This window comes from Podarcis pityusensis, assembly GCF_964106645.2.
Source record: "Podarcis pityusensis genome assembly, chromosome: 8".
NCBI lineage: Eukaryota > Metazoa > Chordata > Lepidosauria > Squamata > Lacertidae > Podarcis > Podarcis pityusensis.
Genome location: NC_138033.1, coordinates 26,950,569 through 26,964,798, shown reverse-complemented (window position 1 = coordinate 26,964,798; position 14,230 = coordinate 26,950,569). Strand labels below are relative to the sequence as shown.

Sequence of the window (14,230 nt, the reverse complement as noted above, 5' to 3'; positions counted from 1 at the left end):
CATTATAAGGCCTCATGACAGTCCCAGAGGACTGTTATAAAAAGTAATAATTTTGAGTGTCATGAAAGATAAGCAAACTGTTGAATATTTAATTATTATTGTTATAATTACCACCATTAACATCGTCGTCGTCCTCCTCCTCCTCCTCCTCATTCTTAAAGCCCTATATAATTTAGGACCCAGTTGCCTCTTGCTTTATTTTCATGCCTGGGCTTTAAAATATATGGGGAGGCCCTTTTTGTCATTCCACCTCTTAGTGTAGCCCATGCTTTGGTGACTCAAGACAGCACATTTTTTGAGGTGACACCCCCAACTGTAGAATTCCCTCTCTAATGAGGTAAAGCTGTGACTGACATTGTTCTGTTTTCAGTGCAGCTAAGAACCAAGCCTACCTCTAGGCTTATAGCACCTTCAGATGTTTGCAAGGTTGCCACATAGGTGGTGCATCAAATTTATTTTATGTTGCTCCAGAGAGTAGGACCCAAACCACTATGGGTTTGAATTATGAGAAAAAAGAATTTTCACTAAACAGTAGGAAGAATTTCCTTAGTGTCAGAGCTGTTCAGCAGTGGACAGACTGCACTGGAATATGGGGGACTCTCCTTCATTTAAGGCTTTTAAGCAAGCAGAATGTCCACCTTTCAGGTATGTTGCATATAGCAGTGGATTGCTTGCACGGAGCAGGGATTGAACCAGATGACCTTTGAGGTCCTTTCCTACTGTGAGAGTCTAACCCCTCTCCACAACCACCAAGGCTACTGAAACAAAATGAGAAACCTTGTCATTTGCTTTCCTGAAGCTCTGTCTATATCCCAAGTTCCTGAAACAATACACAACTAGGTTCATGGGTGTGCAAGGATGATGAAGTAACTGACACAGCCAGGATTAGTTCTGGCCTTTTGGCCTACTACTGTTCCAGCATTTCACAGAGGAACAAACCAGATGGGTCAGCTGTTTCCCTGTGGTCAGCAGCATGGTCAGCCAAAGAATTTTTGAAGGCTGCCTCAAGTCCTGCTGCTACATTATGCACTGCAAAGCAGACAAATGGCTCTCACTTTCAGCTTTGGTGTGTCCTGGTCAGTGATGGAAGACAATAAACACAACAGACAATTTGTATGTTTAGAAGCCCCTGGATTGGCTATCATACTCATATGACAAGGCTGGGATCGGGAGAGCAGAAAGAAGTAGCTCTGCACAGAGCTGGCAGAGAGCTAAATGTGGGAATGGAGGACTTATCCTTCTTAGCTGTATGCTTGTTTCTGAATTTCACATACTTAGGCCCAAAGGTGAGGAAGTACCGTAGCTGGGCTGGCCAGCCAAAGACCTTCAGCCTGAATTGGTTCAATACAGAATGGGGGTGAGCAAACCAAGCTATTCTTATACCCTCACACAATTATAATACAGTATATTCCAAGACCAAAATAGGTACCTGATGACATCCCTGGAATATGGCCTCATCCAGGGGTACCACCTTGAATAAAATATTAGAGGGGCCCAAGTAAGCCCCACCCCACCTAATCAATCACATAATAGGGCACACCCATACCATTTGAATTGCAATACCCATCAACTTTGGGGACCCCACATTTTATGGGAGGGTGAAGGGACCTCGGCTCCTGGGAGTTGGCTCCTATGGCCTCAACGCCTCCCCCCAACCCCCCAGGAGCCCCCTATTCCTGATTGGATTTCAGCACCCCAAGCAACATGGTCCTGGTAAATGTAATTTTTCCAGGGCAGCTTTGCGCAGGTGACATGTCAGATGCCCTGGGGACTACAAGTCCTGGGGCTCCTGGTATTAGGAATTCATAGCAGCAATGATGGTGTTAGAGGTGAAGGGAGGTCCCCAGCCAGTCACCCTATCATTGCTGCCATAGTGATCACCAGGCCAGGTAAATGGGGAGGTGAGGGTAATGAATTCTTCTCCAGCTCAAGCTACAGACTAAGGCAGATTGGAACTTGTGGAGCCATAATGTTCACCCTGGAATGAAGACAAGCATTACAAGCCTTCACATTCTGAACTAGTGGGATTGTGGAGTTTGACAAGGTCCCTGCCCAGATTATCTCCCATAGAAACAAGACTCCCAGATTGAAAGAAGACATTAACGCTGTAATATTTATATCACCTGACTCCTAGTGCCCAAAGGATTTTGGGTTGTCATGCAAGTTTCCCAGTTGGAATGGCGGGTGGTTTCATCCTCTGACCAGGACAGGGGCTTGATCTTCAAGGCTATTCACACTCCACAGTGACTGGCACTTCAGGCCCTGTGCATCTGAAAACAAACCAATCAAACAATAAGCAGATGAAGTGCTTACTCCCAAGTGTTTCTGCTGCTCTTTGTGAGTATGAACAGAACATCTAGGGTGTTTCATCCCTTGCTGCTAAAGTCCTTCTTTCCTCGCTGTTAGAGTCCCTGCAAGCAAACAAACCAGAAAGACTTATGGGATGGGGCTGGACATCAAGCATTTTGCATGGTTAGGGGGAGAAATATTGGTGGGGGGGAAGAAACCAGGACTAATTTACTTCTGCAAGAAACCATGGCAAGGCAGAAATAAATATGCCAGTTAGTGCAAAAGCAATTGGGAATCTCTTCTTGGCCGCTCTATGGGGTTTTGGAATGTGCTGCAGTTTGGGTGGCAAGAGTGGTCTGTCCCACAAGGCTTTCTCTGTGGTTAAATCCAATTATCAGATCTGGCAAAAAAGTTTCCAATGGGGCTGCTGTCTCTTTCAAGAGGGAAACTACATTAATAGGAGAAGCATGCAGACAGACCCCTGAGATGTGGCATCTTTGTGATCTATAGTGTTAGACATTGTGCATCTCCACCACCACACTTCAACCGCCACACACATATACCCATAGCAAAACCAACAGTGTCAGGAAACTATTAACATCCAACCCATATCCCATTTTCTGAAATGCAGATTGGGTTGCCTGGAACTTAGTGTGCAGCAGTGCTGGTGGAGGGAGGGAAGGGACGAAAGCCAGTTATTAGAAGCCCCAGAACACGATTCCCCTCCTATATAAATATCAGCCAGAGAAAAGGGGAGGAAATTATGCAAATATAGTTTCCTACAACCCCCTTTGCAGCAAAGTATGCAATTGCAATTTTCCAAAAGAACGGGCAAGAAAATAAGAGCCGATGTTTTTCCTGTCTCAGAGCCTCATAAAACAAGCAGCACATTTTTTTTTGTTTCGGGAAAACAATCATATTACCCTCGGCAACAGACTTTTTTCTTCTTCAAATTTTGCCGAAAAAAAATAAAATAAAAGCAACACACAAAAATCCTGTTTACTGGCAAACACATACAACCACTTCAGTAAAAATGCTTTGGAAAGAGTTAGCATATGGAGGCCAGATAGAGCAAGAGAAAGAGGCCTAAAGATAGAAAGAGCCATGAATCTCAGCGGGTGACCCTCGGGCCTAGCTTACCTCACAGGTTGTTGTGGAATTAAAATGGAACGTGAGGAATTGTGTATGAAAGAAAGGTGGGATACAAATGCAATTTTAAAAAGATCTGCTTAAAATAAGTTATTCAGGGAAGATTATTATCCTAGGATATGTGTGTGTGTGTGTGTGTGTGTGTGTGTGTGAGAGAGAGAGAGAGAGAGAGAGAGAGAGAGAGAGAGAGAGAAGTGTGTGCATGATTCAGTGATAAAATGTGGCATATACCTCAGTGTGGTGAGCCAGTGTGGTGTAGAGGTTAAGAGCGGTAGTCACGTAATCTGGAGAACCGGGTTCGCGTCTCCGCTTCTCCACCTGCAGCTGCTGGGTGACCTTGGGCTAGTCACACTTCTTTGAAGTCTCTCAGCCCCACTCACCTCACAGAGTGTTTGTTGTGGGGGAGGAAGGGAAAGGAGAATGTTAGCCGCTTTGAGACTCCTTAAAGGGAGTGAAAGGCGGGATATCAAATCCAAACTCTTCTTCTTCTTCATGTGAGCATATATGTGTGCATAAGAGTGTGGTCCTGCACACTTTGGCCCCATTTCATTCTGACCCCACCCAACTATACTGTCATACAGTGGTGTAATATGGTCCTCTGGATGAAAAGGTTTAGCCACCTGGTCCTAGAATTCAGGCAGCTGGTGTGGAGACTTCTAATCCAGGGACAGGGACCTTCATGTCTCATGGCTCCTCAAAATCACTGGCAGTGTTGAGATCTGCTGAAGGTCCAGCTCCCCTTGCTTCTCATCCAAGGAGACTTCAGATGTGAGGCCTGTGCAGGGCTAGTCTGTACTCAGTACTGTTGACACTGACAGCAGCCCTCTAGAATAGCAGACAGGAGGCTTTTCCCAGCTCTGTGTGGAGATGCCAGAGACTAAACTAGATACCTTTTGCATTTCAAATAATGTGCTCTGCTATTGAGCTACAGCTCCTGTCCACAGACCTCTAGTTTGCCTGGAAAGGCTCCTCTTGTCCAAAGGGGAGGAGGAGGAGGAGGAGGAGGAGGAGGAGGAAAGAGACTAAGGCACCAGCAGATGGAATTGATCCCACAGGGAGCTGCTCTTTTTATATACTGAGGATAATAATAGGGGAGTGAAACTGACCCCCATGCATTGAAAGAGCACATGAGAGGGGTTACAGAGCTGTGCAGGGTAGCCTTGCTCTCCACCACTGACCCCACCCCTATGTGAGATGCTCCTTTCTTCACAGAAGGAGCAGGGGACTTGTGGCCCTCCAAATGTTGTTGGACTCCAACTCTTATCAGCCCTTATCACTCCCTCTCTCATAACACCAGAAGTTGCAAACATCCAATGAAACTGAACTTTGAAAGATTCCAAGCAGACAAACAAAAGCACTTTTCCACAGGGTGCATCTTTAAACTGCGGAATTTGCTCCTGCAAGAAGCAGTGATGGCCCTGGTTGCCTGCTACCTCCCTCCTCATTCTCAGTTTTGTCCTTGTAGAACTTAGCAGGGAGGAAAAGAGTGACAAAGCTAGAATTAGTTGCCGGTCATTGGCTCCTGGCTCCACTTATGGTTGGTCTCCCTGCCTTCCACGCCACTAGTCCCAAAGGGCACCAGCCATCTCAGATGATTATAATTTGTGCACAAAACACGTGCCCCTACAACATACCGGTGCATTTTCCTTGTGTGTGCATACATGCTTTTCGTACTTAGAATCAAATTCCATGGCATTCAGAAGCCTTAACTGAGTGATAGAAAATCCTCAAAACTAGAAATTATTAATACAAAAAAGTGTTATATTTCCCTTTTTAATTAGAAACATTAGTGAAGTGGAGAGCAGCTGTGAGGTCTGTGAGGAGTATCCTTAGCAGGGGGGGTGGGGTGAGAAATGGACATGTTTGATCAGGGTCTGGAGTTCCAGGGAAGCCAAGGCTACTCAATTTACTTTTAAAATTATCATTCACTTTTTGCATCACCATACAATGTTTGCATAACTTGAATACAGTGGTAACCTCTGGTTACGTACTTAATTCATTCCGGAGGTCCGTTCTTAACCTGAAACTGTTCTTAACGTGAAGCACCACTTTAGCTAATGGGGCCGCCTGCTGCTGCCACGCGATTTCTGTTTTCATCATGAAGCAAAGTTCTTAACCCGAAGTACTATTTCTGGGTTAGCGTAGTCTGTAACCTGAAGCGTATGTAACCTGAAGCGTATGTAACCCGAGGTACCACTGTATTTGAATACTTCAGATATCACATAAGAAGAGCCTGCTGGATCAGGCCAGTGGCCCATCTGGTCCAGCAAACCAGTCAGATGGGAGGGGTACAAATAACTTCTTCTTCTTCTTCTTCTTATTATTATTATTATTATTACACAACTGCAAATATACATAGCTTTCTGCCTGGTAATATATACTCACCAGTTTTGCACTTTATTAAACAAATTAATAATAATAATGACAATCTTAAAATGTTGCATGGTAAATTATGTCAAATATGATGGGTCATGCAAATATGTTCAATATAAAACCGAGAACAGGATGCTGGGCTCAATGGGCCAGTGGCCTCATCAAGCAGGGATCTTATAGTCTTATGCAGGTTATGAAATACAGCTTTTCTCAGCGCAAAATTTGGCCTTGGGAGATGGAGATTGCATATATATATATATATATATATATATATATATGTATGTATGCAGAGTTCTAACTATTGTTAGATTATCCAATACCAATGAAATCATAGTCCAACTTTTTCAACATTAGAAATGCTGAGGATCAGTCTAACCAGTTGCTGTTGTGATCCCAAAGTCACTGTATGATATACTTCTTTAAAATTCTGAGTACAGGTAGGCGAGTGCATGTTCAAATAATTCCCCACCTTAAAAAATAACTAAAATTATACACAAAGAAAGAAATGAGGAAGAATGCTGAAAAGCCACATAGTGTGCTACTACTGCATGTTTGAATCAGACTTCAGATATCTTGAAATACACCAAAGATTTTGGGATTAAAATAAAAATAAAAATCAGCTGCTTCAACTGACAATAAAGTGGTTCCATTTGGGATTTGCATTGTGTAAATCTGTAAAGACCGGTGAAGAGGGCAATGGTTTATTGCACTAACAGCATCATTTTCGTTCAGAGGCAGATGTTTTTATGAAAACAGGAGATCAATAGGTCCAAGCAATTGAGCTGACCTGCTGTACAGGAGGGCAGAATGAAAGGAGAATCTTGCTTGGGTTCAAGAAAGCAGCAGCTGTTCCGTTTCCCCTTTGAAAATCCAAGTTACATTGTGAACACAGAACCATAAAACACTGTCCATTGTTGCGTGGATGTATTCCGGAAGTTTCCACTTAGCAAAGGGGCCGCTTTTGTTCTTGGAGCAAAATTGTATGGCAGCCTTCACCAGTCTGGTTCCCTCCAGCTGGGCTGGCTGGATCTGATGGGAGTTGTGATCCAAAACATCTGGGTGGCACCTGACTGGTGAAGGCTGCTGTATGGTTTCAGACATTCTTTTCTAAGCATTATTGCTCCACTGTGATAACCTCCAACTGTTTTTAGACTACAACTCCCATCACCCCTGACCATTGGGCCAAACCAATTGAGGCTGATGGGAATTGGGGTTGTGTTTAATGCGACTTCCATTTCCTCCCTCTTGCCTCATTTTCCCAAGCTTAAGTTCAGTTCTCCACATTTCCACATCAATTTGTAATTTTTAAAAAAACCTCCTTTTTGCATGTTCTTTTTACCAGTATAAAACTGGTAACACTGTACCCTGCTATATGAATTTTTGTACACACTTACTTAGCTGGTGAACTGCATTGCAAAATTCGCAGGTGTGCAAATTTTGAAGGGTGGCTGCATTTCAGTTTGCGTATTGTTTTGGAAAGAGTGAATTAGCTAGGTTTGCCTTTAAATGTGAACTGAATTGTATTTGTCCCCCATCCCCCCTCTTTGCAAATTGAAATTTTTTTTACTCATCATGAAACAAACAAAAACACAGTGGTACCTCAGGTTACAGATGCTTCAGGTTACAGACTCTGCTGACCCAGAAATAGTACCTCGGGTTAAGAAATTTGCTTCAGGATGAGAACAGAAATTGCACGGTGGCAGCGTGGTGGCAGCGGGAGGCCCCATTAGCTAAAGTGGTACCTCAGCTTAAGAACAGTTTCAGGTTAAGAACAGACCTCCAGAACAAATTAAGTTCTTAACCCGAGGTATCACTGTAATACTAAAACAACAGGCTCCATACACTGATACCCAGCATAATGTCAAGACCCTTGAGTATGGTCCTGGAAAAAACTTATGACTCTCACTCTTTCAACACAAGACGAGCCCTGCTGGATCAGACCAACGGCTCATCTGGTCCAGCATCCTGTTCTCACAGTGGTGAACCAGATGTCTGTGGGAAGCCTGCAATTGGGACATAAATGAAGCAATATTCTCACCACTTCCACTCTCTGCCAGCAACTGGTATTCAGAGACACACTGCTTCTGATATTGGATGAATGATCAGGTATCAAATGAAGATGGACATGGCAGGAGTTTGTGTAGCAGATCAAGTGACAAAACAACCGATGAGAATACATACCCTGAAGAACAATCAGCATCTTTCATAGAGAGCAGTTAATAAATAGCAGGTCTTATTCACTCCAGTTTTGTTTCTTTGACAGTAGTCTTAAGGCAAGCTATCAGCCTATGTCTCTCCCACATCCCTGCCATGATCAAGTGCTAGACTTGTTTACGTGGAGGAATGAATAAGGTGTTTGGGTCTGATTGATCTTCCTTGTTTCTAGGAGAGAGATTAATTTAAAGACACATGTTGAGAGAACAAAGGTGGGCTGATGTTGTATTTACTTTGAAGTGGTTGGAAGAATGTCTGCTATTCCAACAAACCTCCCCACCCCCTGGCCAGGCAGAGATGGATTCTCCACCACCACCATTATAAATAAATGGCCCCCACCCACATCAGTAGGACTGTAGAAATTCCAAGCTGTGCTTTGATTGAGGAACAGAAGTTGGTGTGGCGGCGGTAATGATGATGATAGTAATTGCTTGAAGTTAAGATGGTTGGTTCTGAGTAGCTAATTCACTGAATTAAAAAATCTCTGAATTGCACCTTAAAGTAGTTTCTCTAATTTCTGGATGAACTGAACATGAATGAAGTTCTTTTTGTGGTGAGGCCTTTGGCAATTTTTATTTCAATTCAGTTTTAATTTTAATTCAATCACACACAAACACACACGCGCGCGCGCACACACGCACACACACACACAGTTTCATTGCACTTCTGTGTTTGATTGTGGCCACTGCATTTACCATTTTATCTATCTGAAAAGTGATGCTGCTATTTAAGCTTATAGATCATAATGGATGGAAAAATTAAACGAAACAATTGTTCGCATTACAATGTGTGTGTGCGCTAATGCCTTCTTAAGTCTCCTTGGGTATATTTTATACTTTAGCAGAGCAGCTTGCAAAAGTCTGAAAGCACACACACACAAAAGTAGAGAACCGCATGAATTAATCAGGAATTGAACTGAAACTGAATTACCGTATTTTTTGCCCTATAGGACGCACCGGCCCATAGGACGCACCTAGTTTTTTTGGGGGGGGAATAAAGAAAAAAAAATTATCCCCCCAGCCATGGCTTCAGCGCGCCCCGTGCTCCAGGCAGCAGGCTGCTATCCGCAGCCTAGGGAGCCCCGCGCTCCGGGCAGCAGGCTGCTATCCGCAACCTAGGGAGCCCTGCGGTAACTCCCGCAGGGCTCCCTAGGCTGTGGATATTTGCCTGAAGTGTGGGGCGCTCTGCTTCAGCACGGCCTGTGCTCCGGGCAGCAGGCTGCTATCCGCAGCCTAGGGAGCCCTGCGGGAGTTCCCGCAGGGCTCCCCAGGCTTGCGGATAGTCTCCTGAAGCCTGGAGAGCGAGAGGAGTCGGTGCGCACTGACCCCTCTCGCTCTCCAAGCTTCAGCAAAAGCCTGCATTCACCCCATAGGACGCACACAGATTTCCCCTTCATTTTTGGAGGGGGAAAAGTGCGTCCTATAGGGCGAAAAATACGGTAGTTCCTTTTTGGAGGCAGTGAAATAGATATGAAACCTTTTAAAGATAAACTTCCTATGCCTTAATAATATATTAATGTCAGGTTTTAAATTGGAAGAAGTATTTCATGATATTTCATGAAACTGCTCTCTGAATATAATTTTAAAGCACCTCAAAGTCTTGTGGCATTTGAAAGACTATTTTATTATTGCATGAGCTTTCAATGGCTAGAATCCACCTCAAAATAAACTTGTTGCTATGTATTCAAAGGGCCACAAGACCTTGCTGTTGTACCTGCAGCGGAACACAGCTCCTTTTAGTGGTTTTGTTGGGTTTTGTTGCATTTCTCCACAATTTAATAATTGCTTTAAAAAAAAATGTATTACTGCACTTGGAAGGCCCTTTGAGCGTCTGAACCAGGCCAATGTATACTTACTATGACATCTCACTGTGGGACTTAGGCCATACCTACTCTACACATTTAAAGAAGTATCATGCCCGTTTAACAGTCATGGCTTCACCCAAAGAATCCTGAGAGCTATAGCTTGTTAATGGTGCTGAAAGTTGTTAGGAGATCCCTACTCCCCTCACAGAGCTACAATTCCAAAGTTCCTTTGCAAGAGGGATTTATTGTTAAACCACTCGGAGAAGTGTAGCTCTGTGAGGGGAATAGGGCTCCCCTAGCAACTCTTAGCAGCATTAACCAACTACCATTCCCAGGATTCTTTGGGGTTTTAACTGTGTGGTGCAGATGTGGCCTGGCTTTCAGGAAAGTGTTGTAGTATTTCAGCCTGAAGGAAGGAAGGAACTAGCCCAGAATTAGAACTGGCTGGCAGCGCAGCTCTTTGGTTTTAACTTTAAAAGCGACACTCTGATCTGGCAATGTAATTTCCCTTGCATCCCCAGTAAATTCTACCAGACGGGAGCGAACTATTATTTAATAAGCATACAGTAGCTGAAAGAAACAAGCTGATGATGTACTGCTGTAAAGGAGATGCAAGGGGAGGGGGGAAGCGCCTGGGAAATTCCATGCTACTGCATTTAATAAATACTTTTAAATTAGATTTGTGCATTTCCTCAGACTAAGCGCCCAGTTTCCATATGTGGTTTCATTTGGAACTGCCACGCCAACAAGAGTCAAGTGGCCTGTTTTGTCTGATGACTTGATTCAGTTATGAGTAAGGTTGCCAGATGCCCCACTTGAAGGCACACCCTGTATTTAAGGGAACGTACCCTATTCCAGCATATCCAAGGTCGCCTGCGTGTATACTGTGACTCCACACAAACACAGCAAAAGAATGTCGTATCTGGCATTAAGGATGAGGGAGAAAGTTGCATTCAGTTCACATTCAAAGGTGGACGAAGCTAGTTCACACTTCCTGAGACAATATGTGACCTGAAACACAGCCATCCTTCAAAATTTGCATCTCTGAATTTTGCAATCAAGTTCTCCAGCCAAATAATGTGTACAAAAATGTATATGTTAGGGGCAAGTGTGCATGACGACATACATTAGTGAAGACAACAAGCAATAGTGTGTTATATTAGGAAAAATTACTTGCAAAAGTATGTATATTAGGCAAAATATCAAACCAAAACTGATGCAAAAATGTGGATCTGAACTTAAGATCTGAAATATGAGAAAGTGAGAGGAACTGAAGATGATTGATTCATGCATCCCTATCTGGCACAGAATTCAGCCCCCTAAGAATGAACCTTCCTACCTACCTTCCTACCTACCTACCTTCTCTAGCCATTGTTGTTATAATGCAAATATACATTTGAAAGTATATGGCTCTCAAATCTTAGAAGCAAGGATTTGCTGGATAAGAGCCCCTTGATCAGGAGTTTGTGAAACTACTAGAACTGGGGTGGGTGGGGTGGGGGGTGGGACACATTTAAATCTTCACTCAGCCGCAAAGCTGCCTAGGGGACACTGGGTCACCAGTTAGTATCTTTCAGCCTAATCTACCTCACTGGACTGCTGTCAGGATAAAATGGATGGAGCCATAAATATACAACCTTGAACTCCAGGGAGGAAAGATGGGATATAAGTATAATAAAATCCATAGTTGCCTTGGTGCACAATGTTAATCTGTAATCCTTCCTTTCCCCCACAATTACTGTTAAATAGCCAGAATAAATCTGACAATATTTTGGAACAACTGAAAGAAGTTCTCAGTGGTTTCTGGGATCAAAATATTAATAAAATAACGAGTTGAGTCAAAACTGTGCTTCATAAATCTACTATACATTTTTGGAAGTGGATGTCTGTCTGCCCATCCATCTGTTCTCTATACCTCTGGAGGTAATTAAAATTATTTAAAACTCAAGTGGGGAAAAGCTTAAAGCAGACTTCAAATTCTGAATCTCCATGGCAAGGTGCATCCTATTGATTACATAAATAAAGAGAGCCCTGCTGGATCAAACCTAGGCCCTATCTAGTTCTGCATCCTCTTTCCCTCAGAGGCCAACCAGATGCCTTTGAGACTCCCACCGGCAGGACCTCCACACAGCAGCACTCTCCCACTCATGATGCCCCGTAGCTGGTATTCAGTGGTATAACTGCTTCCGACACTGGATTTGAAAATAAAAATGCCACCACCAGAATGTTGTTACACATATCTACGGTGAGACCACACCTTGGAATGCTGTGGACAGTTCCAATCTCCTCGCCTCAAAAGGGATATTGCAAAGGAGCACAAAAGGGTGACCAAAACGATCAAAGGGTTGGAACAACTCTAACATGAGGAGAGACTGCAGCATTTGGGGTCTTTCAGTTTAGAAAAAAGGAGAGTAAGGGGGATGTAATAGAGACATATACAGTGGTACCTCGGGTTACAGACGCTTCAGGTTACAGATGCTTCAGGTTACAGACTCCGCTAACCCAGAAATAGTACCTCAGGTTAAGAACTTTGCTTCAGGATGAGAACAGAAATCATGCTCCGGCGGCGCGGCGGCAGCAGGAGCCCCCATTAGCTAAAGTGGTGCTTCAGGTTAAGAACAGTTTCAGGTTAAGAACGGACATCCAGAACAAATTAAGTCCTTAACCCGAGGTACCACTGTAATATTATCCATGGAGAAAGTGGATAGGGAGAAGTATGTGGATAAATACATATATGCCACAACAATGGCTTGACCGCACTACTTTACAACTCTGACAAAATATGAGCTGTGAGCTGGCTGCCTGCAAGGGCTGTGTCTGATTACTGGAAACAGGCGTAAAACACTGGGAAATTAAAGGGTTCTTGTCGCACGCTCTTCTCTGCTTTATTTTACTTTTCTGTGCTCAGAACCTGGGCACTTGCGTCATCGTTCATCTCTGTGACTGGAAACCGGAACTTCTCACTACTATTCTCTTCTTGAGTGACTTGCAAAGTTGCTGAAACCTAGAGAAGGTGGTTGGGCTGGAGAAGCAGGAGGAAGCCGGGGGGGCGGGGGGAGGTCTGCATTTACGCCAAAGAGCTATGGCTTATCTGCAAGGATCAACTCTGCAAAGAAACCACAGAGACAAATCACCACCACAACGTAGGGGTGTTAAGATTGCACCTGCTTTTCCCCAGCAGAAGTAGATGGGCTTTAATTCAGGCCTGGACTCACTGGGGACTCAGAACTAAGCCTGTGAGCCCCTGGAATAGATTGCCTCACTATTAAGAGAAGTGTGCCTTCAAGCACATGCAGAGTGCATTTTGCTCGCCTGTGCATGATCGCGGCCAAGCCAAACACACAACAGGGGTTACGTGGCACAGCAAAGCTGGAACCCCAAAACCCAAAAGCGGTCCTGTTCTTGCCACACGCCTCAGACTCAAGACACATCAAAAGCAACAAGACATTAAGTTGCCACCTCCCTTTTAAAAAAAATGAAATAAAAGTAAACTCTCAAGTCAATGACATGGCATTACTCTCTCTCTCGTCCAAACATATTGTCAGAGTCTGCAGGAAACAGAATAGCAAATTAAGATAATATGGCAATAAAATTCTTTAAGAGTCCCAAACAATAGTCACATGTAGTTTGGGGTGGATTCTCCCCACTTTTTTTATGGCGGCTGCAGTTTGATTCTGAAAATTTGGGTGACTTCATAGGCTCTTAACCCTTTCACTTCCAACATCATTAGAGTGGTGCCTCGCAAGACGAAATTAATTCATTCTGCGAGTTTTTTTCGTCTTGCGAATTTTTCGTCTTGCGAAGCACGGTTTCCCATAGGAATGCATTGAAAATCCAAAAGGAAACAAACTTGCAAGACTTTTTCGTCTTGCGAAGCAAGCCCATAGGGAAATTCGTCTTGCGAAGCAACTCAAAAAACGAAAAACTCTTTCATCTTGCGAGTTTTTCGTCTTGCGAGGCATTCGTCTTGCGAGGTACCACTGTATTACTATATGTTTATTTGGTCCCCTTGCTGTATCCAGAGTCACATTCTACCTGGCTATAGTAATGGGAGGTGGATTTGATTTTCAGAACAAAATTCCTCAGTGAAAAACCACTTGTAGTTCATTCTAGTTTGGCCCATGGTCTACCTGTAGCTTAGTTTTGTATCCCACCTCATCCTGAAGACTCAAGGTAGGCAACAGAGCAGAAATTATCCTGGGGAACTGGCAAAGGTCAGTGGTAGAGCACCCACTCTGCAATGCAGAAAGTCCCAAGTTCAATCCCTGTAAACACCAGGTAGGGCTGGGGAAAACTCCGTCTTTCATAATGTACACAGGGCACAGAATTCATGTTCACGCTAACAGAATTTCACAACTTGGATAACCTTGGTGCAGTATTTTTTTTTTTTTTTTTTTTTTG

At 43.7% G+C, this 14,230-nt stretch overlaps 1 protein-coding gene across 2 annotated transcripts in view; it reads right to left on the bottom strand.

The window, feature by feature from the left end:
• RUNX3 (RUNX family transcription factor 3) overlaps window positions 1-13,231 on the bottom strand; it is a 151,594-nt gene extending 138,363 nt beyond the window's left edge. The window contains exons 1-2 of one of the 2 annotated variants that reach the window (XM_081016816.1): window positions 13,142-13,231; window positions 2,124-2,270 (exon numbers count right to left, since the gene is read on the bottom strand). The gene's annotated coding sequence lies outside the window, so the exon portion shown is untranslated. Of the gene's footprint in view, window positions 1-2,123; window positions 2,271-13,141 lie in introns of those variants that run through there. The other variant, XM_081016815.1, reaches the window with a different exon arrangement.
• Window positions 13,232-14,230: the final 999 nt, after the last annotated feature.